This window comes from Aegilops tauschii, chromosome 5 (assembly GCF_002575655.3).
Source record: "Aegilops tauschii subsp. strangulata cultivar AL8/78 chromosome 5, Aet v6.0, whole genome shotgun sequence".
NCBI lineage: Eukaryota > Viridiplantae > Streptophyta > Magnoliopsida > Poales > Poaceae > Aegilops > Aegilops tauschii.
In genome coordinates this window covers 362,506,003-362,530,500 of record NC_053039.3, presented here as the reverse complement: position 1 = coordinate 362,530,500, position 24,498 = coordinate 362,506,003, and positions in this window count along the sequence as shown.

Genomic DNA, 24,498 nt, shown 5'->3' with positions numbered 1-24,498 from the left:
TTTGCTTCCTTTGGAATCATCCCAAGTCAGTCATGCATTCGTGCGAGGTATTCTATGGTTTGGTAGATTAATTACCTCCACTCCATTCGTATTCCCTAGCACACCAAGCCACTGATTGATTTGTTCAAGGAGAAGAAGTTCCTTCTTAAGAGCATGCCTTATGCAAGGACTTCAATATCCTCGTTGATGGTTCCCAACCAGAACTCGGTAGTGTTTCATTGTAAGACTACCATGTGGTCATGCTTGTCTGGGACAGCGTGTTCACATGTTTGTAGCGGAACCCGCTCATGTTTTGGAGCTTGCTATCGTAGTTCATTTCCAGAGAATCTCGCAACGCCATCTCATCGATTTGTGTTGCAAACTTTCATTTTCCTTTCCAGACCTGCTGTCTGAAATATTCTATTACCAACCAGATCTGAATCTCAGGCAGATATGATGGTTGGAACTTTTCCAAGATCTATTATTGTAGCATTTTGACTGGTCAATTTGACCATCCTCTCCGTGAGGATGTTGTGCGACTTATTTTAGAAGTTGCTCCTTGGGGATTCTTGTGCTATTAGTATTCCTCGATTATGCTATAACCATTCAAACGGTGGAACTGCTCTCGACTGTTGAGTTATCCCCCAGTTACCAGAATCATTCCCAGCAATTGCATTTTGTTCCCAGCTTGCACCGCCATTGTGCCATTCTACTTTGGGTCCCATCCATTTCCGATGATAAGCAAAATCATTCCTTGCGTTGCCTTCAACAAGGTAGTCCACATCATCCATTCTGGTCCGGGTATGTCATTCTTCCGTACTCCGCGAAACGATTGTTGTGATTTTCCTTAGGCTGGTATAAGGAGTTTCAATGATCTCCCAATCAAAAGTAATTCATTTTTCCACTTAAGGGAATATTTCTTCGAGTCACCTTCCTTAAGATGTCTCGTTATGGTATCATGGCAACTCAACTCCTCGCTATGTTGACAACCGTTCACCACCTTCTTAAGTGTGGAATTGTGTCTACGTAGTGAACCTTCGTCATCTGTTACACTCCATCCCTCTGGATGTATGTTTCATGTCTCAACTCGAGAAATGTGCAATGTCTCATTTCGTGCGTTGATCGTCGGTTGTCCGATCTTTGAGAAGATCGATCCTTATAGAGTTTTCCCTTTCCTCTCGTTGTCATGATAGCTGGAGTTCTCAGAGCAAGACGTCGAGACAAAGATGGTGATCGAATCAACGTTCTTATGAGATGCAACCTGGATGGTGAAGATTGTGTTAGTTTGCCCTCCCCCTTCATCTTACCCTACGCTTGAATCTCGGGACGAGATTCTTGTTTAGTGGGGGTGAGTTGTCACATCCCTAGCTTCTGGCAATGCGCTAGGCTAGCTTCATGTGTGCATCATGTTTAAATTCAAATGAATATGAAATGGGGATGACAGAACCCCCAGCACCCCCCTGAAAACAACTAGGGTTTACTAAATTATTTTCAATGAACCTGAAATGCCCTTCTAAAAAGTCCACCCTTTTTGTCTTGGGTTAGGACCTCTGACAAAATGGGTTCACAATTTTCTAGGTCATCACAAGATCATTGGATTAAATCATATGTACCTTGCATTTGGGCATTTAAATGCTAGTAAATATTTTAAATGCCCAAATAATTCTGGAAATAAGTGTGGGCTGTTGGAAATAATCTAAACAGAGTCCCTGATTATTTCCAGGACTTTTGAAAGTGCCTAACTATTTTAAATAAAGCCACACAGTTACAGAAAAATAGAAAAAAACAAAGCAGAATAAAGAGAGGGAGGGAATCCTACCTGGCAGCCCACTGGCCGGCCCAGCACTGTGCTGGCCCGTGCCAGCCAGCTGCTTCCTCTCGCCAGAGCAGGCAGAGAGGTGACGCCGGCGTGCGCGAGCTCGCCACGACACCACCTGCTTGCCGCCCGTGCCTCTGGACGCGCTGGTCGACCTCCACGTCGCCCGCTCGACCGCCCCGACACCCCATTCGCCCCCTGCACCTCTCCCTCGCCTCTCCTCGCCATGGCCGACGCTGCCGCGCTCGCGCCGACGTGAACACCGCAGCCACCATGCTCCCCTCATCTTCCCGTGCTGTCCACGAGCTCCTCCTCCATTCCCCGCGCCTCTCCGTCAACCCGCGCGACGCCGAACGCCCTGCATCAACCTCTGCACCGCCATCTTCGCCGCCTCTGCCCCGAGATCGCCGGTGACCCCCCGACGTCGTCAGCCCCTCCCCGAGCTCGCCAAGACCACCGTCGACTCCGCCGTGAGCTCCTCAATTGACCCCCCTCTCCTCCGGCTCATTTGCACGCCGTAGCCGCCGCCCCCTTGCTGACCGTAGCGCGCCGCCGCCCGCGCTCGTCGCCGGTGGTGCTCCGATGACCATATGGTCCTGGGCTTGTGCCCATTGCACACCCCGCATCGCGTAGGAGTCGTAGGGGCTAGCGCCGCCCCGCCTAGGCCACTGCAGCAACGAGCCTGAGCTCGACCGAGCTTCGGCCGCCGCCGAGCTCATCGCCGGCGCCACTCCGGCCACTCCCCGGCCGCGCCGCCACCACGGTTCGATGCAGACGAGCGTCTGCATCCCATAGCTGTGCTCCGCGCGCCAAACGGCGCTCTGTAGGCGAATTTCGTAGCGCACCGCCGCGTCTGGACTCGCCGGCGACCGCTGACCCATTGACCGGCGTGGGTTGACCCCACTGCCCGGTTTGAGTTCACCCCCCTCTCTCACTTACTTGCGGGCCCCGCCCGACTAATTACTCTAGTTAGCACTAATTAACTAGTTAGGTTAGTTACTACAATCACTGACTAGTGGGCCCTGCCCAGTTAGTTAGGGCTAACTAACTTAGTTAGTTGACTGGGTCACTGACCAGTGGGTCCCACTGGTCAGGTTTGACCTGGTTGACGCCTTTGACCTGCTGACATCACCCTGACGCAATGCTGACACAGTAAATCATTTACTGGAATTATTCTTATACAGGAAATTCCAGAAATTACTTCAAACTTCAAAAAATCATAGAAATTAATCTGTAACTCCAAATGCAAAGATTTATATATGAATTTTGATCAAAAAAATTCAATCTTTCCATCTGTACTTGTTTGATGCATGTCAGAACACCTTAATCTTGCTGTTTAGGTGAAACAAGCTAATGCACTAATATCACCTCTTATTTTGGGTTAGCATTTGAATCCTTGATTCAAATGAACTCAAACCAATCTGTCCTAGTTGCATTAGCCCAAAACACACTCATTTTGCCATGTCATTGCATGCATCATATTGTTGCATATTGCCTTGGGATGATTGTGTTTCGATGTGTTCTTCGTGGTAGGTTCTGCCTCCGAGGATATTCACGAGTATCCAACTAAAGGGCAGTACTCCACTACCACTCTGCCAGGCAAGCAACCCATTGGTCATTTCGATACAAACCCAACTTCTCGCTTCTGCTCTCGTTTACTACATTAAGACAACGCGTTTCAAACTGCTATGTGTTGCGCTAGTTGAACCCACTTCCTCTGCATGACCTGTCATTGCCACAGTAACTAGATGAAACCCACTAGCATGTGTAGGAGTTGATTGAGCCATGTTTGTGTTCCTACCTTGCTATGCTTAGAGTCGTGTCAGGTCTGGCTCATCGGGGTGATGAACTAGAGTGAAAGGTTGTGTCGGTAATAAGAGTGAAGTGTTGAATATGATTTGGTAAAGGTATCGATGAGAGGCCATGTAGGAGTACATGGTGGGTTGTTTCATTGAGGCCGTCCTTAAGAACTGAGATCTGTATGTGTGATTTAAGATCAGCTACTACCACGCGTTGGGCCCGAAACCAATGGACCCTCTCGGCTTATTAATCACTCTTGTCCTCTGTCCAGGAGTTGCAAGTAGTTTCTGGTGTTTGTAGTTGCTGGAGGCCGTGCGCAGCGCTGACCCGAGGGGTGGGCTGTGATGCGGTAGGCACGTGGCCGGGCATGCCGGGCGCCCGTTTGGTGTCTCGGAACCCTGTAGACATCGTTCGGGGCCGTATGTGGAAACCTCGGCCGGACTCCCTGCGGATGGAACCTGAATAGGCGATAAACCTGGACTAGAGACCTAAGTGTTTAGGTAGGCCGTGGCCGACACCCTCGCTGGGCTTCCGCTTGAAGGTTGCCGAGTACATGTCGTGTAAACGGCGATAAGTGGTGAGAGCGTGTGTGAAGAAGTACACCCCTGCAGGGTTAACATCATCTATTCGAATAGCCGCGTCCGCAGTAAAGGACTACTTGGTTGCCTATACAGTTCATAGATAACTTGAAGTGGATACTCTAAAATGCGCAAGATAAGCGTGAGTGCTATGGATGGCGTTCTCGTAGGTAGACGGGAGCGAATCCATAGTGGTGGTGAATATGTGGACTCGTGTGCGCCACCTCAAAAGAGTTGCTTGCAGTCGTAGTTTAGGTTAGCCACTGAGTCAAAGCTGGCTTGCTGCAGTTAAACTCCACTACCCCCTTTGTTGATACCGATGCATATGTAGTTAGTTCTGATGTAAGTCTTGCTGGGTACATTTGTACTCACGTTTGCCTATTTTATGTTTTTGCAGAGAGACGTCAGTCTCGCTAGTAGTTTCGCGTGGACTTCGACGTTTAGCTTGTTACCTCAGCTACGATCTTGTGCCCTCGGCAGGGTCTTGTAGATATTCAGGCTTCTCAGCCCTCTTCATTTGTAGTTGTCTGTACTCAGACAAGTTAAGCTTCCGCATGTGCTTGTTGTTTGCATGCTCTGTATGTTGGGGTCATGAGACCCATGTTTGTAATACTTGGCTCCTCGGAACCTTATGAATAAATAATTTGAATCGTAGAGTTTTGTTGTGATGCCATGTTGTATTTACACATATCGAGCATATTGTGTGTATGATTGAAATGCCTGGTATGTGTGGGATCCGACAACCTAGTTGTTTATCCTTGGTAGCCTCTCTTATGGGGAAATGTAGTCTTGTGCTTCCATGAGCCATAGTAGTCCGCTACAGCCCGGTTCACCGGAGTCCTGCTAGCCCAGCACTACTGCTCCAGAACACTTGACTGGACGGCATGTGATTCACTTCGTTCGTGTGTCTGTCCCTTCGGGGAAATGTCACGCGGTGACATCCATAGTCCTTCCTAGCCTGCTACAGCCCGGGTTCCCGGAGTCCTGTTAGCCCAGTGCTACAGCCCGGATTCGCACGCTGTTGACCGACATGCTCGATGTTGATTCATGTATGCCTGTCCCCGTAAGTTAGTGCCACTTTGGGTTCACGACTAGTCATGTCGGCCCGGGTTCTTTGTCATATGGATGTTAGCGACACCATCATATACGTGAGCCAAAAGGTGCAAACGGTCCCGGACCATGGTAAGGCGACACCCGTGGGAATACCGTGCGTGAGGCCGCAAAATGATATGAGGTGTTACAGGCTGGATCGGTGTGACTTAGAATCGGGGTCCTGACAACGTTGGTATCAGAGCCGGACTGCCTGTAGGTGCGTCAAGCCAAACTGGTCGATGTCGAGTCTAGAAATGCTTTAGTTATATGTAGGGGAATTGATTGTGGGAGGGAATGTAAGGCTCTTTTTACTCCTTTACCTTATGCCCTCTGATCTGAGTCATTCTCTTCTCATTCTACGTGGGTTAAGGACTAGGCTCTCTTCTCTCTATCAGGTTCACGTGTTACTAATCCGTAGTAACTTATAGGATTGTTGGTTACAAGCCTCAGTTCAGTTTCTACTACTTTTAGTATGTTGTCAGTTGAACCAGAACCTTGATATGATGTTGTTAAGTGACTATGCAAATCCTTGTGAATGTCTCAAATCTTTTTCTGAGTATTTACAGCCGTTATGCTATCCGAGTCATCCTAGGTTTCTAAATAGTCTAATGCATTTGCAAATCTCTTCTTCCCGTTTCCGGTGTCCTTTTAGGCCAGATTAAGCACACCAAACGGTCTGTTGAGGTACTCCGTTACCTCGGCGTATATGTCGAAGCAACTATTATGACCCCACTCTTCTTAGAGAACTACTAAGTAATCTAAAAATGCTTTGCATCACCAGTGTGATGATTCTGGCCATTACTCTCGAAAGCATCCCGTGATGCTACTTAGTAGTAGGTATTCTACTCCTGGGTTTTTGAGCCCAAAATTCACCCTACTTACTTCATGTTGATAGTGTTAGCTAGTTCCTTAGGATATTAATAACCTTTGCGATAGTCCTCAAGGTCCGTGGTAAATCCTTCTTCCAATACCATGAACCATTATGGTAGAAGTTCTTTGAACCAAAAGATCACAACCAGGGTGCTCTTGAGGAGTACTCCATTCAAAATTTGTGACTCTACCAGTTCTACCTTTTTGCATGGGTTATCCGGAAGAAATATGTTGAACTCGTTCGACATGCTAATCTGTGCATCCACAACTCAGAAAATCGTATGTTTCTTTGAGTTGTCCCTCTTTAGCTGTTTGCTGACCTTCGTCTATCAATTGATAGTCAAGAGTATGCGTGCATTCGTTCATCGATGTCTATTATTTTTGTGGTCCGTCAAGCCATTCTATTCCAGAATGACTAGGAGAAACAAACTCCAGCACCTCATCCATTTCTTGGACTGGTCAAGGTAGTTGTATTCCGCAGATCAAAATGCCAATCCAGTTTTGCTTTGTTCTGCCTCGGAGTATTACCCCCTTTATGTCAGGATTGTCATGGGAATTGCACCACCTCCTATGAACTCTTGATATAGTGATACCTCTCGCCATCATTGTTCATTCCTCGGTCCCGTGTTGTTGCAACCGGAATGCCGACAAGTGAACCATGATGTGTGAAATCAATACTCCTAGCAACCCCGTTGCTTGGTAGTTAAAGGACAATAATTTATTTCTTAGCGTGTTGGTTGTTGAGTCATCATCCTAAGATTTATCGTGCGACTAGTCCTTATTTCCGGTGCACTTTTCAATCAATGAGTTAAGTTAGTGTCAATCCTTGCTTATTTGATCATATCGTCTTGCCTCGAAAGCAAGATTTCTCCCGAGCTTAATAACATATCGGTGGTTCGTGACTTTCCGAATATCTTCTCGGAAGTGCTACCAGGTTGTCACCTGACCGCTATGTTAAGTTCGTGATCAAGTTGGTTTCTTGTAAACCACCCCTTCTCCAAGAATTCGTGTTGGATATCCCTGAGCTGGTTGGTTAAGCTAAACAACAACTTGGAGAGTTGGAAGACAAAAGCTTTGCCGAATTTAGTTCATTCTGAAGGGATACCTTTGCGTTTGTGTGTGTGTTGAAGAAAGATGATATCTTCATCGATTGGTCCTCGTGATCAGTTGTTGAACCTGTTGTCTTATCAAAACTTTGATTTGAGTATGGGCTATCGTCAAACCAAATCAGAACCAACGGTATTCGTAATGTTGTCTTACTCGCGGTTGACCCTCGGGCATACACCATTATATCTTTTGGTCTGGCCAATGCTATCACCGTGTTCACATGATGGTGGAAGTCCAGTGATATGGAAATTCCGATGAGTTGTTGTTGAACCCATCAGCAGCATTTTGTTTCCCCCATGATTCATGTTGAACATCAACCTAGAGTTGAAAACTTTGTAAGAAATGCCTTCGTGTTCCGTTCATGAAGCTTATGCTTGGATGAAAGAAGTGACTTTCTCCAAGTTCACGCGCTTTAGGTGTAAGTTGCCGCCATGAATTTGAGAAAGGTTTGTTTTGCTTCCTTTGGAATCATCCCAAGTCAGTCATGCATTCGTGCGAGGTATTCTATGGTTTGGTAGATTAATTACCTCCACTCCATTCATATTCCCTAGCACACCAAGCCACTGATTGATTTGTTCGAGAAGAAGTTCCTTCTTAAGAGCATGCCTTATGCAAGGACTTCAATATCCTCGTTGATGGTTCCCAACCAGAACTCGGTAGTGTTTCATTGTAAGACTACCATGTGGTCATGCTTGTCTGGGACAACGTGTTCACATGTTTGGAGCGGAACCCGCTCATGTTTTGGAGCTTGCTATCGTAGTTCATTTCCCGAGAATATCGCAACGCCATCTCATCGATTTGTGTTGCAAACTTTCATTTTCTTTTCCAGACCTGCTGTCTGAAATATTCTGTTACCAACCAGATCTAAATCTCAGGCAGATATGATGGTTGGAACTTTTCCAAGATCTATTATTGTAGCATTTTGACTGGTCAATTTGACCATCCTCTTCGTGAGGATGTTGTGCGACTTATTTTAGAAGTTGCTCCTTGGGGATTCTTGTGCTATTAGTATTCCTTGATTATGCTATAACCATTCAAACGGCGGAACTGCTCTCGACTGTTGAGTTATCCCCCAGTTACTAGAATCATTCCCAGCAATTGCATTTTGTTCCCAGCTTGCACCGCCATTGTGCCATTCTACTTTGGGTCCCATCCATTTCCGATGATAAGCAAAATCATTCCTTGCGTTGCCTTCAACAAGGTAGTCCACATCATCCATTCTGGTCCGGGTATGTCATTCTTCCGTACTCCGCGAAACGATTGTTGTGATTTTCCTTAGGCTGGTATAAGGAGTTTCAATGATCTCCCAATCAAAAGTAATTCTTTTTGCCACTTAAGGGAATATTTCTGCGAGTCACCTTCCTTAAGATGTCTCGTTATGGTATCATGGCAACTCAACTCCTCGCTATGTTGACAACCGTTCACCACCTTCTTAAGTGTGGAATTGTGTCTACGTAGTGAACTTTCGTCATCTGTTACACTCCATCCCTCTGGATGTATGTTTCATGTCTCAGCTCGAGAAATGTGCAATGTCTCATTTCGTGCGTTGATCGTCGGTTGTCCGATCTTCGAGAAGATCGATCCTTCTAGAGTTTTCCCTTTCCTCTCGTTGTCATGATAGCTGGAGTTCTCAGAGCAAGACGTCGAGACAAAGATGGTGATCGAATCAACGTTCTTATGAGATGCAACCTGGATGGTGAAGATTGTGTTAGTTTGCCCTCCCCCTTCATCTTACCCTACGCTTGAATCTCGGGACGAGATTCTTGTGTAGTGGGGGTGAGTTGTCACATCCCTAGCTTCTGGCAATGCGCTAGGCTAGCTTCATGTGTGCATCATGTTTAAATTCAAATGAATATGAAATGGGGATGACAGAACCCCCAGCACCCCCCTGAAAACAACTAGGGTTTACTAAAATTATTTTCAATGAACCTGAAATGCCCTTCTAAAAAGTCCACCCTTTTTTGTCTTGGGTTAGGACCTCTGACAAAATGGGTTCACAATTTTCTAGGTCATCACAAGATCATTGGATTAAATCATATGTACCTTGCATTTAGGCATTTAAATGCTTGTAAATATTTTAAATGCCCAAATAATTCTGGAAATAAGTGTGGGCTGTTGGAAATAATCTAAACAGAGTCCCTGATTATTTCCAGGATTTTTGAAAGTGCCTAACTATTTTAAATAAAGCCACACAGTTACGGAAAAATAGAAAAAAAACAAAGCAGAATAAAGAGAGGGAGGGAATCCTACCTGGCAGCCCACTGGCCGGCCCAGCACTGTGTTGGCCCGTGCCAGCCAGCTGCTTCCTCTCGCCAGAGCAGGCAGAGAGGTGACGCCGGCGTGCGCGAGCTCGCCACGGCGCCACCTGTTTGCCGCCCATGCCTCTGGACGCGCTGGTCGACCTCCACGTCGCCCGCTCGACCGCCCCGACACCCCATTCGCCCCCTGCACCTCTCCCTCGCCTCTCCTCGCCATGGCCGACGCTGCCGCGCTCGTGCCGACGTGAACACCGCAGCCACCGTGCTCCCCTCGTCTCCCTGTGCTGTCCACGAGCTCCGCCTCCATTCCCCGCGCCTCTCCGTTAACCCGCGCGACGCCGAACGCCCTGCATCAACCTCTGCACCGCCATCTTCGCCGCCTCTTCCCCGAGATCGCCGGCGACCCCCCGACGTCGTCAGCCCCTCCCCGAGCTCGCCAAGACCACCGTCGACTCGACCGTGAGCTCCTCAATCGACCCCCCTCTCCTCCGGCTCATTTGCACGCCATAGCCGCCGCCCCCTTGCTGACTGTAGCGCGCCGCCGCCCGCGCTCGTCGCCGGTGGTGCTCCGGTGACCATATGGTCCCGGGCTTGTGCCCATTGCACTCCCCGCATCGCGTAGGAGTCGTAGGGGCTAGCGCCGCCCCGCCTAGGCCACTGCGGCAACGAGCCCGAGCTCGACCGAGCTTCGACCGCCGCCGAGCTCGTCGCCGGCGCCACTCCGGCCACTCCCCGGCCGCGCCACCACCACGGTTCGATGCGGAGGAGCGTCCGCATCCCGTAGCTATGCTCCGCGCGCCAAACGGCGCTCTGTAGACCAATCCCGCAGCGCACCGCCGCGTCTGGACTCGCTGGCGGCTAAACGCCAGCGACCACTGACCCGTTGACCGGCCTGGGTTGACCCCACTGCCCGGTTTGACTTCACCCCCCTCTCTCACTTACTTGCGGGCCCCGCCCGACTAATTACTCTAGTTAGCACTAATTAACTAGTTAGGTTAGTTACTACAGTCACTGACTAGTGGGCCCTGCCGAGTTAGTTAGGGCTATCTAACTTAGTTAGTTGACTGGGTCACTGACTAGTGGGTCCCATTGGTCAGGTTTGACCTGGTCGATGCCTTTGACCTGCTGACATCACCCTGACGCAATGCTGACACAGTAAATCATTTACTGGAATTATTCTTATACAGGAAATTCTAGAAATTACTTCAAACTTCAAAAAATCATAGAAATTAATCTGTAACTCCAAATGCAAAGATTTATATATGCATTTTGATCAGAAAAATTCAATCTTTCCATCTGTACTTGTTTCATGCATGTCAGAACACCTTAACCTTGCTGTTTAGGTGAAACAAGCTAATGCACTAATATCACCTCTTATTTTGGGTTAGCATTTGAATCCTTGATTCAAATGAACTCAAACCAATCTGTCCTAGTTGCATTAGGCCAAAACACACTCATTTTGCCATGTCATTGCATGCATCATATTGTTGCATATTGCCTTGGGATGATTGTGTTTCGATGTGTTCTTCGTGGTAGGTTCTGCCTCCGAGGATATTCACGAGTATCCAACTGAAGGGCAGTACTCCACTATCACTCTGCCAGGCAAGCAACCCATTGATCATTTTGATACAAACCCAACTTCTCGCTTCTGCTCTCGTTTACTGCATTAAGACAACGCGGTTCAAACTGCTGTGTGTTGCGGTAGTTGAACCCACTTCCTCTGCATGATCTGTCATTGCTACAGTAACTAGATGAAACCCACTAGCATGTGTAGGAATTGATTGAGCCATGTTTGTGTTCCTACCATGCTATGCTTGCTATGCTTAGAGTCGTGTCAGGTCTGGCTCATCGGGGTGATGAACTAGAGTGAAAGGTTGTGCGGTAATAAGAGTGAAGTGTTGAATATGATTTGGTAAAGGTATCAATGAGAAGCCATGTAGGAGTACATGGTGGGTTGTTTCATTGAGGCCGTCCTTAAGAACTGAGATCTGTATGTGTGTTTTAAGATCAGCACTACCACGCGTTGGGCCCGAAACCAATGGACCCTCTTGGCTTATTAATCACTCTTGTCCTCTGTCGAGGAGTTGCAAGTAGTTTCTGGTGTTTGTAGTTGCTGGAGGCCGTGCGCAGCGCTGACCCGAGGGGTGGGCTGTGATGCGGTAGGCACGTGGCCGGGCATGCCGGGCGCCCGTTTGGTGTCTCGGAACCCTGTACACATCGTTCGGGGACGTATGTGGAAACCTCGGCCGGACTCCCTGCGGATGGAACCTGAATAGGCGATAAACATGGACTAGAGACCTGAGTGTTTAGGTAGGCCGTGGCCGACACCCTCGCTGGGCTTCCGCTTGAAGGTTGCCGAGTACATGTCGTGTAAACGGCGATAAGTGGTGAGAGCGTGTGTGAAGAAGTACACCCCTGCAGGGTTAACATCATCTATTCGAATAGCCGCGTCCGCGGTAAAGGATTACTTGGTTGCCTATACAGTTCATAGATAACTTGAAATGGATACTCCAAAATGCGCAAGATAAGCGTGAGTGCTATGGATGGCGTTCTCGTAGGTAGACGGGAGCGGATCCATAGTGGTGTATTGATTGGTGAATATGTGGACTTGTGTGCGCCACCTCAAAAGAGTTGCTTGCAGTCGTAGTTCAGGTTAGCCACTGAGTCAAAGCTGGCTTGCTGCAGTTAAACTCCACTACCCCCTTTGTTGATACCGATGCATATGTAGTTAGTTCTGATGTAAGTCTTGCTGGGTACATTTGTACTCACGTTTGCCTATTTTATGTTTTTGCAGAGAGACGTCAGTCTCGCTAGTAGTTCCGCGTGGACTTCGACGTTTAGCTTGTTACCTCAGCTACGATCTTGTGCCCTCGGCAGGGTCTTGTAGATAGTCAGGCTTCTCAGCCCTCTTCATTTGTAGTTGTCTGTACTCAGACAAGTTAAGCTTCCGCATGTGCTTGTTGTTTGCATGCTCTGTATGTTGGGGTCATGAGACCCATGTTTGTAATACTTGGCTCCTCGGAGCCTTATGAATAAATACTTTGAATCGTAGAGTTTTGTTGTGATGCCATGTTGTATTTACACATATCGAGCATATTGTGTGTATGATTGAAATGCCTGGTATGTGTGGGATCCGACAACCTAGTTGTTTATCCTTGGTAGCCTCTCTTATGGGGAAATGTAGTCTTGTGCTTCCATGAGCCATAGTAGTCCGCTACAGCCCGGTTCACCGGAGTCCTGCTAGCCCAGCACTACTGCTCCGGAGACTGGCCGGCATGTGATTCACTTCGTTCCTGTGTCTGTCCCTTCGGGGAAATGTCACGCGGTGACATCCGGAGTCCTGCCTAGCCTGCTACAGCCCGGGTTCCCGGAGTCCTGTTAGCCTTGTGCTACAGCCCGGATTCACACACTGCTGACCGACATGCTCGATGTTGATTCATGTATGCATGTCCCCGTAAGTTAGTGCCACTTTGGGTTCACGACTAGTCATGTCGGCCCGGATTCTTTGTCATATGGATGCTAGCGACACCATCATATACGTGAGCCAAAAGGCGCAAACGGTCCCGGGCCATGGTAAGGCAACACCCGTGGGAATACCGTGCGTGAGGCAGCAAAGTGATACGAGGTGTTACAGGCTGGATCGGTGTGACTTAGAATCGGGGTGCTGACAATACTGTTGACGCTTCAGGAGAAACCGAAGGAAGCCTCACACTCGCCTCGCTATTAGCGAGAGATAGCCTTTGTGCAAGATCACCTATGTCCCGCTCGTAGCAAGACCGACATGGATCTCGCCTGCATCGCACGCCACATTAGCCTGGCCTAATACTGCAAGCGGTCGCTGATTTTATTTCCTATTCACAACATGCATGCTTTTATCTGGTTTTTTCTTTGTGTTCTGCAGGGTGGGGTGGTATCCTATGGTAATTCGTTTCTTTTTTCAATTAACATATTTTCGTTTTTAAATGTTGTTTCCATTCTTTGTTGATGTTTATTAGTTTTCTTTTCTTATTCTTATTGCATTTTCCATTTTCCCTCGTTTTCTCTTTTCCTTCTTCTGGTTCAAATATTTTTGTTCGTCGGGGATTTAAAAAATATTCAATTTTCCTTAAAAAAATTCCTAAAAATTTTTAAAAATGCTACTCATGTTTTAAGACAATATGCTTCATGTATTCCCCATTAGGGAATGTTCAGAGTAATTCCAAGAAAGGTTTAACATGTACTGAAGAAATTCATCATGATTTTTTATTAAACATTTTTGTATATTCAAAAAGTGCTCGAGCATTTTGAAATAGGTTGATGTATTTTGAAAACAGAAAAAAGATAGGAAGTGAAAAAAGGAGCAAAAGAAATTCAACGCATAATGTAAAAAATGTTCTCCATGTATTTAAAAAAGTTAACCAAGCGTTTCTAAAAAATTTGAACAAGTATTGGATAAATTTTAATCAATTATTTGAAAAATGTTAAATTTGTATTGAAAATTGTTGACAAGGTAGTAAAAAATTATGAAAAAAAAATGATCATGTATATAAAAATGTGAATCAAGCACTTGAAAAACTATTGAACAAGTTTTGCAAAAAAATTAATCAAGCATTTGGATAATGCTAAATGTGTACAGAGAAAATGGTGACCATGTATTTAAAAATGATGATAAATTTTGATCATGTATATGAAAATGTTAATCAAGCATTTGAAAAAATGTTGAACAAATGTTTGAAACATGTTAATCAATCATTTGGAAAATTTTAAATGTGTATAGAAAAAATGTGGAACGTGTATTTAGAAAATTTTGATCTTGTATTTGAATTTTTTTAACCAAACAAAATATTCAAAAAATGTATATTTTAAAAATATTAAAAGTGTATTGGAAAACCGTATTAAATTTATACCAAAAATCTGTATAGAAAAACAGTGAAAAAACCAATAGAGAAAAAACCAGATGAAAAAGAGAAAGAAACAAAAAATCTTAAGAAAAAATAAAGAAAAGAACAAAAGCCAACGAAAACTGAAAAAAAATAAAGAAAACCAAAGAAAAAAGAGAAAAGGGTAGAGGAAAGAAAATACAAATGAAAACAAAGCAAACCGGTGAAAAAGAAGAAGAAAGGAAAATCGGTGGAGGAAAACGACTATTTTTCCTCAAGTATGTCTCGCCCTACAGCTTGACCACGAACTCGACACAGAGGCTGGGTTCCATTCCCACTTTTGCTCCCCTTTTCTCCACTATTTCTCTTATTAAGTATGTCACAATGGGTCGGCCCAGTTACTACGCGACACACAGAAGTCCTTCAGCGAGAGATCCCTCCAACTCGCTTAATGCAAGCTATAGACGTCGTCGCTTATACTGGGGCAGCCTTCCGACTCGTTGAAGCGCGTCGCTGTCGCACGAGCATATGGGCTGGCCTAGTACGCAGGGAGGCCATTGCCTCGTTTTTGTCTGTTCCTTTCACATTTTTGAATGTTTCTCATGTATGTGGAAAATGTATACAAAAAATATATGGTAGATAGGTAAAAGGGGCCTGTTATTCAAAACTGTTAATCCAACCATTTTAAAAAATGTCGAACTGGTATTTGAAAATGTTAATCAAGCCTTTAAAAAATGTTGAATGTGTATAAAAAAATGTTGACCATGTATTCAAAAAATGTTAAACTTGTATTTGAAAAATGGTAATCAAGCATTTGAAAAATCTTTAATATATATAGAAAAAAAGTTGACCATGTATTGAAATAATGTTAAACTTGTACTAGGAAAATGTTAATCAATCATTTCAAAAAATTAAATGTGTATAAAAAATGTTAAACTAGTATTAAAAATGTTAATCAAAGTTTTTTTTAGAAAAAATGTAAAATGTGTATAGAAGAAGTATTGACCATATATTGAAAAATGTTAATCTAGTATTTGAAAAATGTTAAATGTATGTAGAAAAAAATGTTGACTCTGTATTCAATATACGTGAAACTTGTATTTGGGAAAAAATGTATTAGATATGTACCAAAAATGTGTATAAGAAAATGAAAACCTGAGAAAAAACAGAAAAACAAAAGAAAAAATAAAGGAAAGAAAAACGCTAGTGAAAAATGAAAAAGAAAAACCAATAATAAGGAGAAAGAAACGAAGAAAAATAGATGAAAAAATTAAAAGGCCAGAAAAATAACAATGGGAACCGGCTCTTTTTCTTTAACAATGTCGCGACCAATTAATCTAACACGGAACTGATGGCGGCCTTTGTCGCTGGCTGCCCTACGCTACAACCGGGAGATCCCGGATTCGACTCCGGCGTGACCCCTTTTTTCTCAAGTGTGTTTCCGTTAACTATGCGTCAATGGGCCGATCATACTGTTGACGCTTCAGGCGAGACCAAAGGAAGCATCACACTCGCCTCGCTATAAGCAAGAGATAGCCTTTGTGCAGGATCACCTATGTCTCGCTCGTAGCAAGACCAACATGGATCTTGCCTGCATCACACGCCACATTGGCCAGGCCTAATACTGCGAGCGTTCGCTGATTTTATTTCCTATTCACAACATGCATGCTTTTATCCGGTTTTTTCTGTGTTCTGCAACGTGGGGGTGGTATCCTATGGTAGTTCTTTTATTTTTTTAATTATTAGCATATTTTTGTTTTTAAATTTTGTTTCCTTTCTAAGTTGATGTTTATTAGTTTTCTTATCTTATTCTTATTTCATTTTCCATTTTTGCTCCTTTTCTCTTTTCTTTCTTCTGGTTCAAATATTTTTGTTTGTCAGCCATTTAAAAAATATTCAATTTTCCTTCAGAAAATTCCTAGTATATTTTAAGAAAGTTAATCGTGTTTTGAGACAATATTCTTCATGTATTCGCCATTAGGGAATGTTCAGAGTGATTTAAAAAAGGTTTAACACGTACTGAAAAATTCATCATGATATTTTATTAAACATTTTTGTGTATTCACAAAGTGCTCGAGCATTTTGAAAAAGGTTGATATATTTTTAAAACAGAAAAATGATAGGAAATGAAAAAAGGAGCAAAAGACATTCAACGCGTAATTTAAAAATATTCTCCATGTATTTTAAAAATGTTTTGCGAAAGAAATGTTTTAAAAAAAATGTTCAACGTGTAATTAAAGTATGTTCAGCCTACATTTTTTCAATATTTATAATTAAATAAAACACTATTCGCTGTGACTTTTAAAAATCATCCTGCATTAAAAATCTTAAGCCTATATTTGAAAAATGTTCTCTGCGTGTATCAAAACAAGTTCTTTGGTCATCTATTAAATAGATCATTATGTATTAAAAATGTTCCTTGTGTATTTTAATATTATACATATTGTATATTAAAGAATGTTTACCACATATTTTTAATAAGTCAACATGTATTAAAAACTTGTCGTGTATTTTAAGAATATTCATGTTCTATTAAAAACAATTCAATGTGTATACAAAATAAGTCCATCATGTATTAGAAATGTTCAACATGTATTGAAGCAAGCTCATCATGTGTCTAGAAAATAGTGCATCATGTATTCTTAAAATGTCCATCTTATATTAGAATATAGGGATTATATATTTCAAAGAATGTTCATCATGTATAAAAAAAGTGTTCAGAACCTAGTATAAAACTACCCATCATGTATTGAAACAATATTTACCGTGTACATAAAATTGTTCATCGTGGATTAAAAACTATTTACCACATTTTTAAAAAAATTTCATCATGCATATTAAAATATTAGTCTTGTATTTAAAGAGATCATCTTGTATCTGAAAAGTTCATAAAATATAAATGTTTATATACTTTCAGAAAAGTTTTATGTATTTTAGAAAACATTCATGGAAATATGAAGGACCAAAACACACACATAATATGTCATGTAAATTTCAAGAGGTTTAGGATTTTTTCATGTAATTTTACGAAGTGTCCACATATATTTTCAACACACGATGAAATTTTGAAAGTACACAATAAATATTTGTTGAACATATTTTGAAATGCATAATTAACCTTTTCTAAATACATGATGATTTGTTTAATGTTGTGCCTTTTTTAGAAATCGTCGATGAATATTTTTTAGAATAGAAGATGAATATACTTTAAACATGATGAACATTTTTAAGTACATGATGTACATTTTTTAAATGTACGATGGAAAGTTGTTACTGCAGCCTTAAAACATTTTGCAATATGCAATGAACAAATTTTCAAGCACGAAGAATTTATTTTAAAACTTGATAGAAATAAGAATTGTATATTTGAAATAAAGGAATGAAAACAAAACAAGAAAATAAAAATGAAATATATTAAAAACTGATGAACATGTAAATTAAATAGAAAAGAAAAAAGATAATGAAAATGGGAAATGTATTTGTATTAAATTAACACGGTTGTAACATACGTTTTGAAAATAAAATTTAATACATTATGAAAAGATAAAAGGAAAAAAGGGATTACAAATGAAGAGAGAAAAGGAAAATATGTGTCGGTGTCAAAACCGGTAGACCTCGAATAGGAGGGCCCGAGCTGTGGGATCGGATCGATGGGTAACAAGAGACAAGGGACACAATGTTTTACCCAGGTTCGGGTCCTCTTGCAGAGGTAAAACCCTACATCCTGCTCTTGCTTATATTGTGGGTATATCAAAGTATAGAGTTGATCTATCTCGAGATCGTAAGTCGTGGCCCAAACCCTAAGGCTAAGGAGTGATAATCGATCTCCCTCTACGGGCTAAACCCTCCGGTTTAAATAGGCACCGGGGGTATCTAGGGTTACACATTGTCGGTTGCCATCTAAGGGTACATGGCGGCGGCCGAAGTAATGCTTGGAGTACACGTCAAGTCTTCGGCAGAGTCCCCCTTGATTACGCCAAAGTGCAAAGCTTCTGGAATCCTTCCTTTATGAGAACGGTGGGCCATAAGCCCGGTCCATGGACTGCGGGTCAACTAGGTTTGTACCCCCTAGTCCAGGACACTGTCAGTAGCCCCTGAACTAGTCTTCGATGCCGAGGACGACAATCTTCTTCGGATGTACGACTTCGGCTTTGGAGTCTTCGGCTTGACAGGCGAGTTCCTATTCATAATTTGAGTTCGGCTTTGAAGTCTTCAGCTTGACAGGCGAGTTCTCCTCGGGCCCTGGTCCCACCGTGCGATGTCTTCACTCGTTTACCTCGATTGTCGCTCTATCCGGGGAAGCGGGCCGCTTTACGGCCAGACGTCGAAGCGTCACCCTTTTTTGCTTTATTTAATGGGTACCTAGTCCAAACTTACGGCAAAGCGCATCTTAACCTTCCCCTTCCATAGCTCAACACATATTTCTTCTCCCAAAGTCCAGCTTCGAGAGCTCCAGCAATGGCGAACAACGTGGGTTCTTCTAAGCAACCCCATGGTCCCCTCAAGGGTGACTGGGGAAGCTGCTCCATCACGCGTCTTCAGCTGGATCGGTTCGCCACCCAAGGCTATCTGCCTTATCCGGATTTAGCCCCCACCCGTCCGGGCTTAAAATACGGGGGTCAGACGCATGCCGACAACCATCCCATCCCTCACGTGGATGAGGGGTATGCTTTGTTTCTTTTCTCCTCCGTGGCCTGGGATTTCCTATCCATCCCTTACTCCGGGGCTTGCTTGAATTTTATGGGATCCAACACCACCACATGACCCCCAATTCAATCCTACACATCGCGGGGTTTGTCGTCCTTTGCGAAATGTACCTCGGATGCGTGGCACATTTTGGGCTATGGAGGAAGTACTTTTGCGTGATGCCCTGCTCCCGAGACGGGAAACTACACGAAGTGGAAGCGGCCAAGGTTTGCCGAATAGCCAGGACTGGCTACCCCATAGGCACCCCTCGAGAGGATGCCGATACACGGGCGTCCGAGTGGTTTTTTATGGCTGATGTCCCACTGCATGACCCAGTTCGGCCCGGGCTCCCGTCTTTCTCCTTGGATCATCAAAAGGACGATACCGATGTGGCTCGCCTTGTAGCTCAGGTGAGATGTTTGACAAACACTGGTCTCACTATCATAGAGGTGATAGCGACGGCCATCGACCGAAAAGTTCAGCCTCTTCGTCAGCGCCAACATCTGATATGGATGTATAATGGAACCGACGACGCAACCCGATCAATTCGGAAGGGCTTCAAGGACAACGCGGCCTTTGGCGCAGCCCTAGCTGGCATATACAAGGGAGAAGTAGCGGATTTCGCAAAGCAAAAGTTCATACACGGTTTGTCTTACTACAATCCTGCCGAAATAGTAAGTCTCCTCGGACTTCCTCGTCCATCTGAGCAGTTCCTTTTATTCTTTCTAAATGGTTGTTCGATGTATCTGAACAAAGGTGGAGGTGCTGGGTCGAGACATTGAGCTGCCCCGCGCCCGAGCCGGGGACGTATTATCGGGACAACGATCCTGTATTTCGTGAAGATGAGGAAATATCCACTGTATACGAGGAAGGGACATTTTATCAAGAGAGCCTTGATGGCTCGAAAGTGGCTATCACTCCCGATCTACGGGGGATGCAACCATCCTCATCGGTAAAACCTCTTCCTGCCTCTTCTCGAAAGAGAACCTCAACTCGTGAAGACCCGAGCACCCTGACTCCTCTTCCTAAGGGTCGACGCTTGAAGCGTTCGTGAGGTGGTACGGCCCCTCAAGGGGCCCTTCGATAGTCGCGCAGGATGCCTCTCTACAGACAACGACCATGGAGGCAGAGCCTGATGCCCCTCCCCCGAACAGGTAGTTCCATCAGCATTATGCGTTTCAAAAGTTATTCATTGTGTGCCTAATTATCTAGTCTCCCGTACAGGCGATCCGCCCAAGTGACATTAGCCGAGGAGGTGAACACCTTAGCCCCAAGGACCGACGGAGAGCCGATCACTGCCTCAGGGGATGTTCCCGAAGTACCTCAACCGGTAACTTCGGGGACCTGCTCGGCTACCACCTCTGAGGTCAAAAAGCGTGATGAACCACCGGCAGAGGAGTGCTTATGTAAGGAATCCCGCCTTTTCTAGCCAAGAGTTCAATGCCCTCAGCTTGGTGGATGCCTACCTCGGCGCAACCCGCTCCGTCTTTGAAAAGGTGGTAGATATCTTGTGGAAAGGTTTGCAGGTAAGTTGTTTCTGAATTCACTTTCCTTGGGAGCGAATTACGTTCAACCTTAGATATCCGTACGCCGATGACTTTTTTGGAGGATAGACCAAACTGCCTAACAGGCAGTAGCCCCTAAGACACTTGTCGGATGGTACATCTAACGGGTGGATTCCATGTGTCAAGAGAGGGTGTTGGCATGAGCGCGAAAGCCATTAGCCCCCAAGCCTTGATGTGGGCACGGGGTGGCCATATAAAGGCTTGATAAGAACATGTTTTTAATTTTGCAGTCATCTCGGGAGAAAAACAAGAATCTGTCTGAGGTGCTGACACAGACTAGGACGAAGTTGGATGCCGCGTAGGCTGAGGTGGAGCACATGCTACTTGTGAGCTGCGTTGGGATTTCCTCGAAGAGGGGAGGATGAAGCAATACAGTAGAGATAAATATTTCCCTCAGTTAACAACCAAGGTTATAAATCCAGTAGGAGAACCACACAAAACCTCGTTAGCAGCACCTGCACACACAAAAGCAAATACTTGCACCCAACGGAAACAAGAGGATTGTCATTCCTCTTGGCAGCTATTTGCAAGGATCAAATCTCGTAGTGGTAGATAGATAAAGTAATTTGCAAAATAAAATAAAATAGAAAAAGTGCGTCAAGGTATTTTTGGAATTTATATATGATAAAAGTAGACCTAGGAGCCATAGTTTTCACTAGAGGCTTCTCTCTCAAACACACAACATACGGTGAGTAAACAAATTACTGTTGGGCAATTGACATAAAAACACATAGTTATGATGATATTCAAGGCAATGATCATGTATATAAGTATCACGTCTGAGACAAGTAGATCGACTCTTGCCTGGATCTACTACTATTACTCCACCCATCGACCGCTATCCAGCATTCATCTAGGGTATCAAGTTATAAAAACAAAGTAACGTCTTAAGCAAGATGACATGATGTGGACAAACTAAATCCAAGCAATATGAATAAACCCCATATTTTTATCCTTAATGGAAACAATAAAAATACGTGTCCTTTCCCTTTCTGTCACTGGGATGGAGCACCGCAAGATTAAACCCATCACAAAGCACCTATCCCATTGCAAGATGAATCAATCTAGTTGGCCAAACCAAACAGATAGATCAGAGAGAAATACAAAGCTATAACAATCATGCATAAAAAAGTTCAGAGAAGTCTCAGTTAACATTCATAAATATTTAGATCATAAATCCACAATTCATCGGATCCCAACAAACACACTGCAAAACAAGACCACATTGGATAGAACTCCAAGAAGATCGAGGAGAACATGGTATTGAAGATCAAAGAGGGAGAAAAAGACATCTAGCTACTAGCTATGGACCCGTAGGTCTATGGTGAACTACTCATGCATCATCGGTAGGCAACATGGATGGTGTAGAAGCCCTCCGTGATCGTTTCCCCCTCCGGCAGAGTATCGAAAAAGGCCTCCAGATGGGATCGCGGAAGAACAGAAGCTTTCGGCGGCGGAGAAAGTGTTTTGGGTGGCTCTCTGGTATATTAGGAATATTGGAGAATTTATAGAGGTGGAATTAGGTCAAGATGTGCCACAAGGGCCCACAAGCTCAGGGGGCGTGCCCTCCCCTAGGACACGTGTGGTGAGCTTGTCGCTCCCTCGTGGTTCATCTGGTCTTCTCCCGAACCTTCTACGGTCTCTCTTGGTCCAGAAAAAATCGTCAAAAAGTTTCATAGTGTTTGGACTCTGTTTGGTACTGATTTTCTGAAAAGCCAAAAACAAGCAAAAACAACAACTAGCACTGGGCACTAGGTTAATAGGTTAGTCCCAAAAAATGATATATAATTGCATATAAAACATCCAAGATTGATATTATAATAGCATGGAACAATAAAAAATTATAGATACGTTGGAGACGTATCAAGCATCCCCAAGCTTAATTCCTGCTCGTCCTCGAGTAGGTAAATGATAAAAACAGAATTTTTGATGTGGAATGCTACCTAACATGTTCAACATGTAATCTTTCTTTTATGGTATGAATATTAAGATCCAAATGATTCATTGCAATAGTCTATAATTTGATATGAAGACATCAATACTCAGGCATACTAACAAACAATCATGTCTTTCAAAATAAAAATGCTAAAGAATTTTATCCCTACAAAATCATATAGTATTGTCATGCTCCATCTTCTTAACACAAAGTATTTATCATGCATAACCCCGATGACAAGTCGAGCAATTGGTTCATATTTTTTAACGCGCTTCAGCTTTTTCAACCCCCACGCAATACATGAGCATAAGCCATGGATATAGCACTATGGGTGGAATAGAATGCGGTGATAGAGATTAATAAGGAGAAGTCAAAAAGGAAGAAAGTCTCACATCAACACGGCTAATCAATGTGCTATGGAGATGCCCATCAATTGGTGTCAATGCAAGGAGTAGGGATTGCCATGGAACGGATGCACTAAGAGCTATAAGTGTATGAAAGCTCAAACTGAAAACTAAGTGGGCGTGCATCCAACTTGCTTGCTCATGAATACCTCAGGCATTTGAGGAAGCCCATCATCGGAATATACAAGCCAAGTTCTATAATGAAAAATTCCCACGACTATATGAAAATAATAACATAGGAGACTCTCTATATGAAAAACATGGTGCTACTTTGAAGCACAAGTGTGGAAAAGGATAGTAACATTGCCCCTTCTCTCTTTTTCTCTCATTTTTTGTGGGCTCTTTTTCTCTCTCTTTTTTATTTGTTACCTCACTGGGATAATGATCTAATAATGATGATCATCACACTTCTATTTACTTACAACTCAAAATTACAACTCGATACTAGAAGAAATATGACTCTATATGAATGCCTCTGGCAGTGTACCAGGATGCGCAATGATCTAGCGTAACATGTATAAAAAATGATGAACGGTGGCTAAGGCACAAATACTATGTCAACTATATGATCATGCAAAGCAATATGACAATGATGATGTGTGTCATATAAACGGGACGGTGGAAGTTGCATGGCAATATATCTCGGAATGGCTATGGAAATTCCATAATAGGTAGGTATGGTGGCTATTTTGAGGAAGATATAAGGAGGATTATGTGTGATAGAGAGTATCATATCATGGGGTTTGGATGCACCGGCAAAGTTTGCACCAACTCTCGAGGTGAGAAAAGGCAATGCACGGTATCGAAGAGGCTAGCAAATTGCGAAAAGGTGAGAGTGCGTATAATCCATGGACTCACATTAGTCATAAAGAACGCATACACTTATTAGCCCTCGAAGAAAAGTACTACTACGCATGCCCCTAGGGGGATAGATTGGCAGGAAAAGACCATCGCTCGTCCCTGACCGCCACTCATAAGGAAGACGATCAATAATAAATCATGCTCCAACTTCTTAGCATAATGGGAGACTATACGTGCATGCTTTGGGAATCACAAACCTTAACACAAATATTCTTACTAAACCACAACTATTCATTAGTACCTCCCACATATTACCATCTTAATATCGCAAAACTATTGCAAGGAATCAAACTTATCATATTCAGTGATCTACATGAAAGTTTTTATTATATCCCTCTTGAATACCTATGATATTAGGACCAATTTCATAACTCGTGCATATTGCCATTAGTATTTATTAGACTCTCAAAATGATATAAGTGAAGTATGATAGTGCAACTATTTCTTTGAAATATAACCACCACCGTGCTCTAAAAGATATAAGTGAAGACTAGAGCAACTACCTAGCTCAAAAGATATAAGTTAAGCACATAGAGTATTCTAACAAATCATGAATAAATGTGTGTCCCTATCAAAAGGTGTGTCCAACAAAGATGATTGTGGCAAACTAAAAAGCAAACAAAGAAAATACTACTATAATACATGACGCTCCAAGCAAAACTAATATCATGTGATGAATAAAAATAT